General features: G+C 36.6%; 1 pseudogene; it reads left to right on the top strand.

Annotated features, from left to right (window-relative positions):
• Nucleotides 1-3795: 3795 nt before the first annotated feature.
• On the top strand, nt 3796-6481 carry LOC148189223 (UDP-glucuronosyltransferase 2A1 pseudogene; annotated as a pseudogene).
• The last annotated feature ends 12591 nt before the right edge of the window (nt 6482-19072 follow it).

The following is a 19072-nucleotide window of genomic DNA, read 5'->3' as shown; positions in this document are numbered from 1 at the left end:
TACATTTTGGTTGTGGTAGCTGTGTTGAGCTGTGGGCACGCTCCCTGTCTATCTCTGCAAACTGGGAGCATGCCGATCTACTGTATGTAATACACTGACTAGTATCTCATTTAGTCCATAATCCCAAACTAGCACTTTAAGCTGTCCATGTAGGAGCTCAAACCTCTGTGATTCTTTCTCCTTGAAGTCTCTCCAGGTCTGACTTAAATTAAACACTTAACTTCCATTATTGACCCAAAGATCACATGAACAGTTTCTGGAAGGCATTTCAGTTTTAGTCAATGAATTCTCCTGGAATTTGAGTTGTGGTCACCACCTTATCCGCTACCCACAGATGGAGGCAATACTGTTAAGCAGTGAATTAACGTGCAGCTTTTTCTTTTTGTTTTTTGTCATTCTCCACCGATTCCATGTTTAATGGGATCACTCATTCAGTTCAGTGTTTTTGGAGAGTGAGATAAGAAATGTTTATCTAAACTATTATATGACAAATGAATGTGGATGATCAAGTCTTATCTTGATATGATTAAAAGCTTTTTGCATTATTCTGCTGTCTGGTTTCTTGTTAAGTAACTAAATGTGAATTTCCTGAAAACTGAAATGTAAAATAATGCATTAATTAGAAACAATTCCTCCAATTATTAAAGACAAAAGACAAATGTAATTTAGCATGTTTTTATTTCAATATCATCTGGTAAAGCATAGCCTACATGAAAAGGAAATGCATGTTACATTTTGTCATTTCATGTTTGATTTTTTTCATTTTAGACATTTTATGTCCTCACACAGAAGGACCGATGTGTAAAGTAAATGGTGAATGCACCACACAACATTTTTTAAGACTAGGTACAGGTTACTTTAGTTTTTCTTCTTTTGCAATATACAAAATGAGACAGATACAATAAAGCATTAATTTTACAGCTCTTGCTTTAATTCAATTAAGTTTTACAAAAAAAGCAGAGGGGTTGTGAGTTGATTAACAGGACAGAAAAGGGCAAAATAATATATTTATACTAAATTCTGTTTATGTTTCCTCATCCTTGCTTTTAGCATTTGCATCACTGCATAAATTGTACACTTTCAAGCTGACCTTCAACTGTAGACATATGCAACCTGTGACAAGGGGTAGAGAGTAAATTTGTTTGAAGAGGTTGCAATCTGGGGAGCCAAATGTCTCACCTGGTAGAGTGGGCGCTACATGTACAAAGGTTACCAACCCTTGACCCTTTGCTATAGGTCATCCCCTCTCTCTCTTTCCCCCAAATGCATTAAATAAAAGTTTTATCTGATAAGTATGATTTTTATGGCTCTGTGCTTTTTGTAAAATTGTCAATGGGTGCAGCAGCTGTGAAAAATAAAAAACAGGTTTATAGCGCTGCTTTGTTCAATTAACATTCATGATCAATTTAACATACACTGACTTGACACTAGATGGCACAACACACAAATGTTTTCTACTTCTGAACTTGTTGCAGTACAACAGGTTCCTATCCACACCTTCCTTTACAACAGAGCTGGTCGAATTACATTACATAACCACACGTTAACTCGTCATGACTTAGAAGGACGGACTAGGAGGTGCATTCACCACGCTTTCTCTCCAACTGTGCTCAAAGCCTGCCATCTGATTGAATAACTATAATACTGCCACTGAACTGACATTTTAAAGTAGGATTGACATTCCAGCATGTGGATTTGGGTAAGTCTTAATCAAAAGTTCACATGAAAAGTAAAAACAGCAACTGTATGTTCTGCTGAAATGTGTCTGTGCAAGTCTTGGTAGTTGTGTATGTGTAAAATCTAACAGAAATAAATGTACTTATGTATAACTTGTGTTTTCAAGTGTTATTCACCAATTGTTGTGTCTTTTAGTCTCACGCTGTTATGTAAGAGATGCAATTAGACAAGTTTAGAGGGGTAATATCTATGTGGTGGACCTGCTACATAAATCACCTGAAACATGAGAAGGTGCTCCAAATTCTAGTTGAAAGCAGGCGTGTGCATAAATCTGGAAAAGGAAAAACAACAAATTTTCAAATGTGCAATCCTGCTGCAGCCCTCCCTCTCTTCCCTCTGTCCTAAGCAGCGCCCACCAGATTACCACAAACATATACATGCGCTTTATACAGAAACCCACTATTTTCAATACATTGATTTATTTAATCTGTTTTCAGACATCTCTCTCTGTTCAAGAACCACAACGCAGACAAGAATTAGCTACCTAGCCACCCCATAGTCCTTCTGCCTTGCTCCCTGCTGCTTTGGACTAGAATTTGTGCTGGGCTGGCAGGATTGGAGTTGCTGTGGCCGCTGACTCGGCGTCATTTTCTGGAGCTGCTGCCTGCTCTCCTCTCAAGGTGGTCTGTAGCAGCAGGGAGAGGGGCAGGGGGGGCCATACTGTGATTTGGGGCTCAACATAACATTTGCTACATAAGCTTGAACTAATAGTCACAGCCATGTGACCTTTGGCCCCAGTTAGCAGAAGGCTCAACAACAGAGTGTCCCAAGTATGACGTTTTCTATAGGCTGATGCAGAGGTTAGCTTCGCCCTGGTTTCCTCGTCAAACAGCCCATGGGATTTTTTCCACTGGATTTTGGATAACTGGGAAATAGCTCTGTGGTAAATAAATATTTATGATACTGACATGTTTTGCTCAGCAAGCCACATGATTTAATGTCACCACTACAACGTGGCTGTAAAGCCATGTTCTGCATGGCTCAGCTGGATGAAGTTCTATTGTCCCACTGCACGTTTTAGCAACTTGTTTTAAAGACACATAAAAGCTTCCAAGTTCGTGAGTGGAGTATTTATGGACAGATTATATGTCCTTGAACAAAATGTGAAAAATCTTAAGCTTAAGACCTTATTTAAGGCTTCCAACAAAAACCCATTCAAAACACCCATTGACTCTGAGATTAGGGAACCGGAGTTGCTTAAATGCTAACAAATTTCCAGGTTTTAGGACTCTTTCAAGGGATTCTCTTTCAGCAACATTTTGTCTTCATCTCTTAAAAGCATCGCAGATATTAATGAAGCCCCCAGGTACAGTGCCAGGCTTTGAAGCCAATGTTACATAGTGATCAAATGTGGGACTACAGCGTCTGAGTCCATCAGCAGATGCCATGGGGCCCAAAAAGACTTTTTCTCATAGACTCAAATTGGGAAATGGACGTCTGTAAATCAGTGGATACATCTTTTTAAAAAATGTTACAACCACTGTAAAATGACTTCTTTCACTACTGAGACTTGGTCCATTCAGTCCAACAACATGTCAAAAGTCTGGAGAAGAGCAGCACAATTAAATAATTTCATCTCCATTCAAGTTAGCTGTTCAGTTAAAGTTCCCTGTTTGGCCACACTCTGCAGCTGTAATTCTCTAGTGTGCCTGCTTTATGGGCCCTATAATATGGAAGATAATGAGAGGTGAAAGGTAATTTCATACTGTGGAAATCAAGCTTTTTTTGGCATCATTCACTGCTGAGCAACTTTAATAGGAATGAACAGGTGCCCGCCCACAATGTTGTATCAATTTCTCTTAATTCATTCATAATTTTGACATGTGTTTTATTGTGTTTATTGTCAGACTCTCAGTAAGACTCTCTTAACTATTTATTTTTAATGTTGTTAAGCAGCATAGGGTGTTGTTGCAAATGCTGGAAAATCAACTTTCTTTGCAGTACTCTGTATCAGGCTTTTTCTTTCACATTCAGCATTTTGGAACAGCCAATAGGAAGAAATTACCTGTGATTACCAAGGTCTCCCATTAAGGCCTAGATTTTCTAAAGCCTGAAAACTGAGCCGAGAGAAGATACAAAAGTCTTTTGTTCTCTCAGACTACTTAAATTACAATATGCTGAAAGGTTATTATGGGATTTTTGCCAAATTATGACAAACTGAAACTACCTACTTCAGTTTAAATCTTTAAAAAATAAACTGAGGTCATGATATCATGTAACTGTAAACTTAAACATGCAAACCAGAATAACTCTCTTACTGATTTGTTTTTGTGCATTTGTTAAGGTCTGTGAGGAGTGTCAGTATGAAGGGGCCTCACTTGTTTCTCATCACCTTTTCTCTACTGTTAATTCAACTATCAAGTGCATCTGGGGGCAAAATCCTTGTGTTTCCATTGGACGGAAGCCACTGGGTAAACATGAGAGTACTCATAGAAGAACTGCACGCCAAAGGTCACGAGGTCACTGTGGTTCGGGCGTCCGATAGCTGGTACATCAGTGAAAAGTCTCCTCTACACCTCTGTGACTGTTCCCAGCCCTGGAGGATTTGAAAAACTACTTTGAAGCTTTTTGTCCCGACATCTGGAGATCCGGCTTCAAGCTAGGCATGCATCTACCTGGTCTAAAATCTGGACTCAGATACAGATGGAGCGGCTGGTTGTGGATCAGTTCTCTCTGCTCCATAAAGGAATGAGTGACATGGTCATTCAGATGTTTGAAGATGAAAACCTGATGCGGTCTTTCCATGAAGCCAAATATGACATGGTTTTGACTGACCCTGGAGTTGGCGGAGGGACATTGCTGGCACGTCGTCTCCAAGTTCCTCTTGTTTTCAATGTCAGATGGACCATTCAAGGGGAAGCCCATTTCCTTATGGCCCCCTCACCGCTGTCATACATTCCTTTCACTGCAACAGAGTTGACAGATAAGATGACTTTCCCTCAAAGAATAAAGAATGTTTTGAGTTACATTTTTGGGATGTACACAATGTCAACCATTACAGAACCTTATTACAAACCTGTAGTTGAGAAGTACTTTGGTCCCGATGTGGATTATTCAACATTTTTCCTGGATGCAGATATATGGCTCATGAGGAATGATTTTGTCTTTGAATTTCCACGTCCAACGATGCCAAATATAGTCTACATGGGAGGATTTCAGTGCAAGCCCCCAAAGCAGCTGCCTGCAGAGCTGGAGGAGTTTGTCCAGAGCTCTGGAGACCACGGAGTCATTATGATGACCTTGGGAACATTAGTCGAGAAGCTTCCTCTGAAGTAACTGAGGAGATAGCTGCAGCCTTTGCCCAGCTGTCTCAGAAGGTTATATGGAGGTATAGGGGACAAAGGCCAGCCAACCTGGGTAACAACACATTAATGGTCGACTGGCTGCCACAGAACGACCTTTTAGGACATCCCAAAACTAGAGTGTTTGTGACCCACGGAGGTACAAACAGCGTTCAGGAGGCAATTTACCATGGAGTTGCTGTAGTTGGACTTCCCTTATTCTTTGATCAGCCTGATAACCTGTCCAGAATCAGAGCAAAGGGAGGGGCTGTGATTGTGGATATTGCCGAAGCTTGACAGACACATCTTTGCAGATGCTCTGGTGTCAGCTCTTTACAATTCTTCTTACAGGGAAAACATGCAGACGCTCTCACGGCTGCACAGAGATCAGCCCATGAAACCACTGGACCTGGCAATGTTTTGGATTGAATATGTCATCAGACATAGAGGAGCCCGTCACCTGCAGGCCCAGTCCAACAAAATGTCCTGGTTTGTTTACAACTCTGTTGATGTCATCGCTGCTTTGTTGTCAGCTGCGCTATTTGTAACATTGATCTTTATTTCAATTATAAGGTTACTTTGGAGAATTATTTTGTTGGCAAAAAAGTTAAACATGAATGACATGGAAAACAATGTTGGTTTGGTGTGTGAAATTCAAGATTTATCAATCATTAACCCATCAACATTGTGTGGGATGCTGCTACAGTTGACAACATTAGGAAAAATACTGTATGGATACTGTTGGACCGAGCCAAACAGGCACAGGCAGAGAATGTGAACTCTGCAGTGTCCCTCTATGTTCTTCTGATCTTCTCTAAGGAATGTAGAGGGTCATAAACTGAGAAAGGACAGTCATTCAAGTACCCACTGATGACCTAATACCCTTCTTGAAATTTATTTGTCGGATTCAAAGATCAGAATAGATCAGATTTAAGTCCCTGAACTTGCCTGAGAGATCAAGGCGAGGTAACTAAGGCACTTTAAGCTGTCCATGTAGGAGCTCAAACCTCTGTGATTCTTTCTCCTTGAAGTCTCTCCAGGTCTGACTTAAATTAGACACTTAACTGCCATTATTGACCCAAAGATCACATGAACAGTTTCTGGAAGACATTTCAGTTTTAGTCAATGAATTCTCCTGGAATTTGAGTTGTGGTCACCACCTTATCTGCTACCCACAGATGGAGGCAATACTGTTAAGCAGTGATGTGTTGTTTCTGGATTTACTTTGAAACACAGACACTAACTTCTCATCCTCTCTAAGGAATGCAGACGGTCATTAACTCGGAAAAGCCAGTCACTGAACTATCCGTTGACAACTCAATACTCAATACTCAATCTTTTCAATGTCCCTCAGCATCAAGGCCCTGCCCTAAAAGGGGCTTTACCCTATAATAAAACTGGCTTACACAATCTATGTGAGGCCTCAAACCTTTGTGATTCCCTCTTCATGGAGTCTGGTTGTAAGTTAAACTTCACTTAACTTCCATTGGTGAACCGGAGGTCATGTGAACAGTTTCTGGAAGAAATTTCAGCTTACAAATTTAAGATCAACATTCTCTGGGAAACACAGTTGTATTCACCACCTTATTTGCCATGCACAAATACATGTAACACTGTTTGGCAGTGACTTTTAGTGCAACTTTCCTTCTTTCCTATCTGATTACATTTTCTTTTTAAAACTGAATAGGATCGCTAATTCAGTTAGTGCAGGTTTTGTAGTATGAAAGACATTCCCACTGCAGCAACTGTCTTTAGATAGTGAGATAACTGGCAGATCAATATAACCATCTTTGTTTCGTGTATTTACCATAAAGGCTGGTCTTAATAAGTTAAAAATTAGGAATGCATTTGTAAGTCAATATATGAGTCATGGGTGTGAAAATTATTATTGAAATTATCCTAATATGATCAAAAGCTTTTTTGCAAAATTATGCTGTCTGGTTTATTGTCAAGGATCTGAATGGGGATTTCCTAAAAAAAGTCAAAAGTCTTAAAGACAAAAAGCTATATAACTTTCATGAAACCGGTTTTTGTTTATTTCATTATTATACAGTAAATGCATACCCTACATGAAAAGAAAAAAGTGACATATTGTTATTCCATGTTTGATTTGATTTTAATTTTAGACATTTTTTGCACACAGAAGGACCAAAGTGTCATGTCAGTGGTAAATGCAACACAAAACATTTATTGAGACTATTTACAGGTTACTTTAGCTTGACAGCTTTTGCTTGAAACTATGCAAAATTACAACTTTTATGTTTACAGCTCTTGTTTTAACAAGGAATTCTATCAAACGTTCAGAAAAGATCATGACAAGATGAAATGAAAGGCATTTCCTGTTATGGCAACATCTAGAAAAAAAGACTGACCTCTAGTTAATTAATAATTGAAAGACTTACATCATCACAAATTATGACGAAAACAATAGTTTTTCTCATATGAAGGTCAGGTAATATTTTTCAGTTTAAAATGGACAGTGTTAAAAAATATATATCTAGGTAAAATATCTATTGTCAAAAATAAAAAATATCATCAGTAAAAAGCCTTCTGCATAAATTTTACACAATATATACACATCAAGATACATTTGTTTTGGTACAGATCAAACTATAATTTATTTTACCAAAATAGGCCAAGTAATTGTTAGACTTCTATCAATATGACAATGTGATTAATGACAATCAAAGGTTTGTTTTATCTTTATCCATAATTTCTTTAAATTAATTCTCCAGTAATAATTCCACTATCATTTCCAAAGCCAAAGCCCAAAGTTACTTCAATTTATCTTTTTTATTACTGTTCTAAAATGTATTTAAGTGGAATTTAAACATTACCATATCTGCCTTCGTTTATTTGCAACTCATAATCTTCTGTAGCTTGGTCTCTCTGTTTGAAGTACTTTTCGTAGACAAAATGCACTCCATATAGCAAAATGAGCAATGTGACCAGCACCATTCCTGTAACCTAAACCAGAGACCAAAGGAAAAACAAAGAAAAAGACAAGTAAAATTAATTGGTTTTCAGTAATGCAACACATTTTGTAAAGGGTTAGTCAGCCTACCTCTGATATATCTTAAAAACAACTGCATGGAACAATGAACTTTTGTACATTCATGGTTCCTTGAGGATGAATCCTAGTGACTTTGATGACCGTCTAAATTTTCCTTGAGCGTCATTTGTGGTTTTAGTGAAATGTTTCCACAATTATTAGTTACACACATAGAGACAGAGCGCATTTAAGTCCTGCTACCACCAGGGAGAAATCAATCAGGCACTTTCCACTGACTTTGTATGGAGTGAAGGTGCCTCCCTGTATTTTCCATCTGCTAGCAAACAACAGAAAAAGGCTAAAAGCTGCTGTGTGATTAGATACACTACCAACAACATCAAGAACCCAGAGCTAAATTTCCTGACAATTACACAACAATCTATAGTACGTTAATTGACATCAGCTTGTTCCTTACCTGAGACCCAAAAAACCAATGCTGAGTCTTCATCTTGTAGTCATACTCTTGTGAAGAGGTGAGGTTGGCTGGTTTGCACCATTTAAAAGGAGCAGCTTTTTCAATTTCTACATAATTGCCTGACCAGGTTGTCCAACAACAGGCCCAACTGTGGCCATCCCAAAGCACAATGATGACCCAAAATAGGGCAGGGACAATGCTGGAAGCCAAAGTTTTTACACACTTTGGACCCCTCTTACACTGTAAGCCTTTGGTTTTTATCATCAGCAGAAAGACTACAAGTGCAGGTATAGTAAAATATGCAACTGCAAACCAAGCATTCATCCGAGGATCGCAGGGGCATGCAAACTCCTTCTCAATGAACTTCTCCAAGCCCAGAAGGATGGCGCCAAAAATAGCATTTGATGCAAGAGTGCCCAGTTTAAATTCCGTCCTCACTTGAGATATCCAGTTTTTTTGATTCTCTACTCAGTTGAGAGATCATAGCCTGTGGCTGTGCCATAGTTCAATCTGCATGAAGAGAAAAAAAAGAGATGTCAGAGGGCAGAATAGTAAAGTTAAATATGCCTAATAAAGTTGTAAATAAACTTTAAAACTGGGCATGTCCAAGTCTGGTTCCGGGGTCCAATTGTGGCCTGCAGACATATTTTAAATGGCCTTCAGCTGGTCTTACAAAATATGTATTATATGTGGCCCGCCACACAGTATTGGTAATTTATACAGGATCACTTAGCATTTTCTCTGTTCACCTCACGGTCGCAGGATTATCACACAGTTAGTAGACATGCAACCAGCAAGATCTACACAGACAGAAATAATGTGTCTTCATAAACAAATGGTTAAAAAAGGAAAGAAACCAGGAGGGAGGTGGAAAGTCGACACAGAGGCCCTCCACTTTCAGGAGTCGCTAAAAGTAGAATATGTTTCTGAATGGAAGATGAAAGAGTTGCATTTTTCTCATTTGATGTGATTGTTTTTCTTAAAATAACCCAGTATAACATGTTGCCATCTGTTCTTCTGATCTGTGAAATCAAACATGTTGATTTTAAAGTTTAAAGCATTACTAACATGATTCTACATGTGCACTTTCTGCAACCTACAAACTGACTAACCAAGACACGGCAATCTTCAATGCACACACACGCATGCGTACACACACATGCACACAAACAATTACTACCTAAAAATTACAGAACTTGTATTGTTAAGTTTCTAAACTGGTTAAGGATCATTTTCAATTTCATAGGCCTTTGCAATTTTAAAGCTTGTCAAAAGTTGTAAAAATAAATTAGAAAATTCTTTCAAATGTTGCCCAACTGTTAAGAATCGATCATCCATCAAAGAGCATTTTAGAGTATTTGTAGAATAGATTTGAATTATCTGATGTATTAACTATATTTATATATATGAAATATTGTGATCATTTGCAGATTCCTTTGCCCTCAAACACAGATCATGGTATCAAAGCCGATATATATTTTGAACAATAAGCAACATATAAACTGATTTATTTATTTATTTAACACGAACAAGAAACTAGAAGACTAGATGTACCCTTTTGTTCAGTTGAAAAGTACTTACCTGCGACAAACAGCTTGGTGTCTTGTTCGATTAGATAATCTTAAAACTCTTGTTCGGGGGTGTGAAACATCCTTTTGAGACACCAACTTTCACTTTCACATTTGTTATTCACTTTACCAGTCTGATGACATTTCAAAACACTGCTGCCATGTCCCACAGTAACAGACAGCAGAGTCTCCTGCCTCTGTCTGCTTTATGATGAACTGGTAATCTTTGTTTGATGAGGAGAATCCTGTTTAAAAGCTGGGTGAGCTGTGAGAAAGGTCAAATCTCAACATACTGAGGAGTTTCATCTGCAGCCTGTTAATTCCATCTGACACATTATCCAGAATCTGTGCTGCGGTCCAGAAAGTCTTCTCATCCTGTAGAAACAGCAGCCGTGTGAGTCAGTGCCATCACTGCATCTGTTAACATACAAAGAAAAAACATAAGTGAGTGGAAGGTTTCTGCGTGAAAATATGGCCACAAAAGAAATGAGAGAAATATCTTACATGTTAGAGCAGAGATGGAAGTGCAGCAGGGAAGGGCCTTGTTCCTTGGAAAGTGTTGTTATTGCTGACAAATTAAAGGGTTTGGAATAGAGGTTGACCGATGAATGTATCAGCACCATTAGGCAGTTTTAAGAGCTACTGTTATAGATGGTTAATAAAATGTCAGTTAAGTATATATGATTAAAATTTCATTCATTTGCACTCAAAGTGTAGATCTCTACCAGGCAGACACCCAAGCTAACCCACACTAAACAACTCTTGAAATTGTCAACAAAATCTTCTTCTTTAGCTTTCTTCTCTCCTCACCAGCTCAATTAATCCCTGATGTTAATTACTGAGTCATGAGTTAGGTTGAGTCAGTGAAGTATTTTGTTCTTATGTTGGCTACTTAAGATATGACAAAACCAGATTAAGACAAATTCTACTTTGTTTTCAATATTCCTGGTTATATTTTACAAATGTTCCTGTGACATGTTTGTCCGCATATACATTCTTACCTTAATATTTATGAATTTCTGTTTATCTTGTGTGATAACAACTGCATATGACTACCAATGTATTTGTCAATGAGTGACTCAAACATTTATGTCATGAAATTTGATTTCTCAAAGAAACGATTATTATGTTACATACAGAAAATGAAATGTAATGTATTAACAATCATGCTCACACAATAAAATAATATTATTTTAAAAACCCAACATAAGTTGATGTACTAAGGTAACCATATACTATTATCGTTATGATACACATTACTTACACTGTGCTCAAGAGTAAGCCTTTTGCAGCCTGAGAGTGTGTGTCTGTAGGCTGGGAACTTTTCACAGGAAAAGTAAGAAGCAGAACAAAATGGTGGTGCAAAGTGTCACAAACACAGGATGGGTGAGTCCTTGTCAACGGTAGATAAAAGCCAAATACAAGCAGACTGAGCTGGCCCTAAATTTATGGGGGCCCAAAGCAGGGTTAATTGTATTGTAATTATTAGTGTAATCACACATGTTAAGCCTAATTATAATAGATACAGTATTTGTCTTTTGCCCCCTAACCCCATAAAATGGTGCTTCTTGGGGCCTTCTGCTCGATCTGGTTTAAGTCTGTTGTAAACTTCATTCATTTGAAAGGGCTGAATCTCACCCAAAACAAAGGATATGAAACACCAAGAGGTACAATGCGTAGGCAGCCATATGGTGGAGAACATACATTTATCACAAATAACTAATTATGTTGTATTAAGTCTTTTGCAGTGATCAAATGAGAAAGAAAGAAAAATTAGTACCGGTTAAATAAAATGTTAACGTAAGATTGCCCAAGAAAATGGCAACATTTCTGGTATTTTAAAGTACTGGTTGACGCCAGCTGTACTGGTTCTGTGTTTGTACTGGCTGAGTTATTTTCAGTCTACATGATCTGTGACTCAGCCCTCTAAGAGGTAACAGCAGTGATTTCTCCCAGGAGACACTTTTATAACAGCTACACTGACCATTTCAGCGCCTTTCGATACAAAAATATTAGTTTAGGGGTTCTTAAAGTTTTGAGGAGTGAGTGCCATTTTAGGGAACTTATGACTGAGGAACACATGGAAAAAGTGCACACATTGACCTTTTTTTATGACATATTAGCCTTTACGATGACACTTAAATGACTCTCTGGGGACCATGAATCTTCCCAGCAAACTTTCCAATAGAAATTACGAATTAAATACTCAACATATATAAAGTAAATTGTTATTTACTGATACAGAACTATGAAGTTTGCTTACATCATTTAGACAGACAGACAGACAGACCTCTGTTCTCAATGTAGGTTATACAATAAAATTTTGTTGGAGCAGTCCAGTTTGCAGCATCAAACAAAATATATATATATATATATATATATATATATATATATTTACATACATATCTTATATAACTACATAACCACACACGCACAAGCCTGAGCACACCTCACCCATACAGATGACCACATACACATTTATACCAGTAAAGATTTAAAATATGTAATAAACACTCTGATTTAATATGTATATACATAGGTGGCATGGAACACAACAGTTATTGCACCAAGTCTGTTATTGTACTGGGTGTAGGGTGAACAGTTCTGTGTGGGTGTGTGTGTGTGTGTGTGTGTGTGTGTGTGTGTGTGTGTGTGCACTCAGCGCATATATATAACAGGGAACATACTCATCGTTACACAGTCACCAACAGGGAACGGCAAAACTAACAGGGGACATTTTTTAAGTCCCCACTTGGACATGCTCTAAATCATCATAAAATCATGTGTTATGGCCTCTGGTGAAATTTTTCAGATTTTGCCAAGAGGGGACCAAAGTGTGTGTGAGTGTTTATATCCATATTCAGAGCTCTCCTCCTGGTTGGAGCTGGTATTTGAACGACCCATGCACACACGTCGCTTTTAACACTCCTCTCCCCAGCAGCCTTTCAGACTGCAGATGGGCCGTTAAACAGGCTTTAGTAATGTTAATGTGGGTGACATGAAGGCCACAGAATGTAATGTATCAAATATGATACAAATAGCATGATAGGGTTAATAAAGACACCAGTCTCCTGAAAAGTGATTTGTTATTAGTCTTTGCATTAAAATTCAAGGCTTGGCTTTAGGTGATTTCATAAGTTTTAAGCTCTATACTGTATTAAAATAAAGGGCTACCCAGAAGGCAGGAGAGAAATCAGTATTTTAGAGCCTTAAAAAAAGCAAGAAAACTATAATCCAAGCAGAATAAACCTTTACATAAAATGATCAGCAGTAAGATTTTTTCTTTTTAGGTTTAATTATGTAAAATGATGTAACATCAGACCTTGACTAGACCTTTAAAGTTGTTCAGTCCCTGACGATACTGACCTGACCAGTTTTCACGAGCACTGAATGTCAATCAGTTTTTCAATATACTTCAATATACACTCTCAGTCTGTACGCATAGAAATGTAATTTGTTTGTGGGTGCACATTATAGAAAACATGTCCAAACATAGGATAATGCAACATGAGTCCACTGTTGGCTGGTACATAATGACAATTAGTTCCCTCTTGGATAGCATGGAGTGACGTTCACACTCCACCATGTAAAGAATAAATAAAATGAGATAGATAAGACTTACACAAAAGAATCTCACCTAAATAATTCAAAATTATTCCTCAACTATGATTACAATGACTGTGATTATTGTAATTATAACTAATATTTTATAACAAACTATAAAGGCTCAGTTTTAGTGGATGGCTTAACCATCTAGCTTGACACTGTTTTACAATACGGCTTCCCCAGAGGGCAAGGAAATATTTTTAAATCTAAAGAAAGGAGAAATAACAATAACAACAATAATAATAATAATAATAATAATAATAATAATAATAATAATAAGGGTAGGAAGAAAATGTGGAGAGAAAATACCAGCAAGATCTTTACTAATTTTAATGAATTGCTTAAATTAGTTTATTATCAGAATTTAACTTAACCTTGAGATTAGCTCAATCCTCCAAAACTCCCTTTGAGTTTTTAGATGCACTAGAAGCACTAGATTTCTGTCAATCTTACAATGTACATATGTTTTTTTTCTCTATAATCACAGGAATGCATTTTATTTGCTGATCTACTCTACAGGCAAAAGAGGTCCACACTTGTGTAGTATAAAGCAACAGGGGTCCACAGTTGGCTGGTACATAATGACACAAGTTACTTGTAAATATATCTAAACTAAATCATGTAATTTCTTTGCTTCTAAAAGGATCTGTAAGTATGTATTTTTGTAACTGAATATAAAGGCTCAGCCCTTGTGGATGTCTTTACCATTTTATAGCCTGACACTGTGTTTAAAAGGAGCTACCCCAGTCCATTCTCATTGTTAACTTTTCAAATACATTCCCTCTGTCAGTGCTTTTGGCATACCTGCATCAATCTGGATCATGGCAGGATGATGTGAGATGAGAACATAGCCGGACAGAGCCAGCGGCATTGTTATTATACGTCAGTAGACAGCCAGACAGCACGAGGCACATCTGCATACATCTTGCGTGGCTAGCATCACTTGAGAATATGGATGGACATACTCAAAACTTCCATTTAACAGTTTTTACAAGCAAAAAAAATGCCATGCAAGTTTTAGGTTTTATTTTTGAGGATTTAAAGTTTTTTTTTCTATTGGGAAAAGAATATTAAAACAAAAATGTTATTTTTTTTTTTAAAAAAGGAATAAAGTTTCATCATCATTGAATGATGCCTTTTCAGAGCCAATATTTGCATAAAATGAAGCAAATAATTTAAAAATAGCTTTGCTGGTCCAAAGTCTTCTTTGTAAAACATCAGAGCCACTCAGAAATACTTAGAGGGCAACTGAGGAACTGAGTGGATTAGTTGTGGGCAGACATACAGTGAAAATCAGATTTTAACCGGTTTAAATAGTTAAGAATTCTGTATAGTTGCAGTGATTTGACAAAATTGCAGGGTCTCCCAGAATTCACAGGAATCAGCTGAATTTGGCATTTATTGTTATGGTTGAAATCCAATGTATGTGTGCCCATCTATAGGAATCCATTTTATTTGTCGCTCCACATTACAGAAAAGAGGTCCACACTTGAGTTGTATAAAGTGACATGAGTCCACTGTTGGCTGGTATATAATGACACAAGTTCCATCTTAGATATATAGTATAGAGTGACATTCCCATTTCAACATGGATAAATGACAAAGAATAGGAAAAAAAGAAGTTAGATGCATTATTGTTCAAAGAAAATAATCTTACAAAAATGTAATAATAAAATTATTTATTTTTTTAGGAAATTGGAGATAGAAATATCATTTTAGTTTTTTCGTACATTGCTTTTTGAATCGTGCACCTGAATAAGTTTTTGAGTTGCTGTTTAAGAGTGTGCTCCTTTTTACCTTGTGTTGAAAACACATTGACAACCCATCATGATATAAATGACTAGAGCAATCTTTAATGGTATTTATAATATGGGAGGTTTTGTGAGCAATCAGTTTGTCTCAGTTACAGGGATAAGTCAGTTAGAGGAATGATTAACCTCTGAAACCCTCTGTTCAACTGCTGAGATGAACTATTTCAAATTCTATAGGTTTTTGGCTGTACTTTAACTTTAAATTCTAAAAAGGAAAGTCAGTCCACACTTTGTCCCTCTTGGCCTGTACAAAATGACACTTCTTGTTTTGTTTTGTTTTGTTTTGTTTTATATTTTCTCCAATGTTTTAAATTAATCTTAAATCTGCATTAGACAAACAAAATTGTATATACACATTACTAGATCTCAAGAAAACCAAAACAACTACAACTACTAAAACAACTAAAGAAATATAAAACAGCCAACAATACAAAAACTGCAGAACTAGGATCAAAATAGGATTCACTTTCAAGTAAAATAAAAAAATAACGCTGAGAGATTTGGATTGGATTGTCTGCTGTGTACGACCTTTAAAGTCTTCTGTTGTAGGAGAGGGAACTGAGAGTTTTTAAATGGGTGTACTGGCATGCAAAATTACCAGCACATTTATGGATTGTGTCTTTAACAGAGGCTGACTACTCATTTTGTATTGGATTAAATGATTTGCCATCTCTCTGTGTGCATGCTGCAGTGACCAGAGGGACTTATTATTATTCAACACAGTTTTGGTTTATATGAAGAATTTCAAATTCCTTAAAGGGTTTTTAGTTTATGATGTAAGCATTAAACAATCCTCCACATTGACTGAGTGGAGTGTCCAGCACCCATGTGCCTTTAAGGTTGCCTCTGAGAAATGAGTGACTTGGAGAGGGTGAGGGGTCAGCGTGTGCAGCTCTGTGCCAGGCCTTGATTCTCTGCAGTGTGGGGGTTGGTTTCTTTGTTGTTGACGATGGTCAATAGGCCATTCCACATTAAGCTTCAGAGATGCTAATTTATATTAGCTAGAATGTTACATCCAACTCTGACTGCCTGAGACATGGGTCTGTCCCCTGTCCTGGGTTAAGCAAGTGGCACACAGTGCTTATTTTAGCTGGTACAACATCTCTGGATTATTGGGAAGAACATCCTAAAAGTTTACAGATTGGGCATATAATTCTCCACTCAAATTCCCACTAGCTTGAATACTGATACAAAAGTTGTACTTTTTTTTACTGGATAGTTAAATATTTGAACATATTTAATCACCTAATAATTACATGAATTTCATGGCAAACCATTGTGATGTTACATAGTTTATTGTGCCAAGTTAACATTTAATTGTTCTAATCATAATAAAAGGTTTGGTTTCAACTATAGGAGTAAAACAAAACTAAAGAGTAAGAGTGATCGTCTGATCATCATGTTAAACATATTCAGGAAACAGAAATAAAATGTCAGAATGCAACATTGAGCCAAAGAAAAAACATGGTGGATTATTGTAGTTTTGTAACATAGGTTTTGTTATTGATCTGTAATGTTGAATTTATGTAGTCCATTTTTCACCTCCTGAACCCTTTTCATTTGAGCTGCAGTGATATAAATTTAAAAGGTTTGGTCATAAATCAGTTTGAACTTATATATGAAAATAAATAGTTTTCTAACCTATAAAACATTTAATGGGGGCAAACGTGTATGCATGCTTAACACAGCGCTGAGAAACAAAGCATTTTTTAAGTGACTGTAAGATTTAAAACAGCAAATGCAACTTTAAAATGGCCTCCCAAATAATATGTCAAGATCCACTACATGGTATTTTTTAACAGTTTAACAATATACCATCAGTAGTGTATCAGTGTATCAGCGTACCATCAGTAGTTGCAATTTATTTATTAGTTATCAAGTAGTATTGACAAAAGTGAAATTAACAGTCTGTTAACAGCCAGCTTAGGAAAGATGACACTGACATGTAAAATTACCAGCACATTTATGGAGCGAAATGCATCCCTAAAGGAGGTTAAATATTCATTTGTTTGTGAAAAATTGTTGTTCATCTCTCTAAGATGTTAAACATTTGATTCAGTGGTGCTCTGCATTATTCAGTAAGCAATCACATGGTGTTATAGATATATTGTTAGATTTATGAGCCTTCAGTTGATGAAGCTGACAAAAATATGTAATTTCCTCTACACTGAAGAGGTGGAGTGACCAGCACCCATATGATTCTCAGATCCTAACTTTGAATGTTGAACAGTGGAGACTGCTGCCACTGAGAAGTGAGTGACCTGCAGTGAGTGAGGGGTTTGACTCTGTGCAAGGGAGTCTGTGAAAATCTGTCAGGCCTTGATTCCCTGCAGTGCGGGGGATGGTTTCTTCTAGCTGACGATGGTCGTTAGCACATGACACATTGAGCTAAGGGGTTGCTAACTTCTCATATCCAAGATGCTGTATCTGATTTAGACTGACTGAAACGTGGCTTATTCCCCCATCCTGGGTTTAACAAGTAGCACACACTGCTTATCTTGGTTAGTACAACATCCCTGGATTATTGGGAAGAACACCCTGAAATTGTAATGGAGTAGGCATACAATTCTCCACTTTAATTCCCATTTTAAATACTGGGGGTTTTTTTTCAAAACTTGTACTATTATGGATATTTATGTAGTTGAACATATTCAGTTACCTAATGATTACATCTGTTATTTCATGACATACCATTTTGATGTTGCACAGGTTATTGCCTCAAGTTTACATTTCATTATTCTAATTATAATAAAAGGTTCTGTTTTAACTAAAGAGGTAAAACAATACTACAGAATTAGATACTCTGTAAAGCATCTACAAACATTATTTAGATAGTTAAAATGTTGTCAATGGTTATTGATTGTATGGAGTAAAACTAATTTGGCCCTTTTAAATGTTTTATAGGTGAGCTACATAAAGAGTACATATTTGTGTCCTGATTGTGTGATTATCATTTTAAACACATATATGAACAGAAAGTCAATGTTGACATGCAACTTTGAGCCAAAGATAAATGTAGTGGGTTATTGTTGTTTTGCAACTTTTGTAACCTATTAAAAATTTAATGAAGGGCAAACGTGTATGTATACTTTACAAAGTGCTTAGAAAGACATTATTTATTAAGTGACTCAAAAGATTTAAATAGCAACTGCAACTTTATAATGGTCTTCCAAATAGTATTTCAAGATCTGCTACATGGTATTTGTTAACAGTTTAACAGTTTATTACCATTAGCAGTTGCAACTTTATAGAAACCATCCAAACAATGTTTATAAACAGTTTTCAAACCAACTATTAATAGTTAACAAAGTGTTATAAATATTTGGTCTATCTATCCAAGAGATATTTATATTGTATAATTTACTTTTTTGTTTTACAAAGGTTTACAAATTAGTTGGAAACCATTAATACTTAGTTTATGTATTTATACAAGACTGTATAAGTCTTGGTATTTGACTAATAAAATAACAATCTATAACATTACTTATAATGGGTAAAGTTAATTAGTTATCATTTCTTCATTGGTTATCAAGGAGTATTGACAAAACTATAATTAACAGTCAGTTAACAAGTTATTAATGATGCCTATAATACAGTATTGC

Source organism: Plectropomus leopardus, chromosome 7, assembly GCF_026936395.1.
Source record: "Plectropomus leopardus strain MGB_pleo_1.0 chromosome 7, ASM2693639v1, whole genome shotgun sequence".
Taxonomy (NCBI): Eukaryota; Metazoa; Chordata; class Actinopteri; order Perciformes; family Serranidae; genus Plectropomus; species Plectropomus leopardus.
Note: the sequence above shows the minus strand (reverse complement) of the source record. Positions and strands in the feature narration are given on the sequence as shown.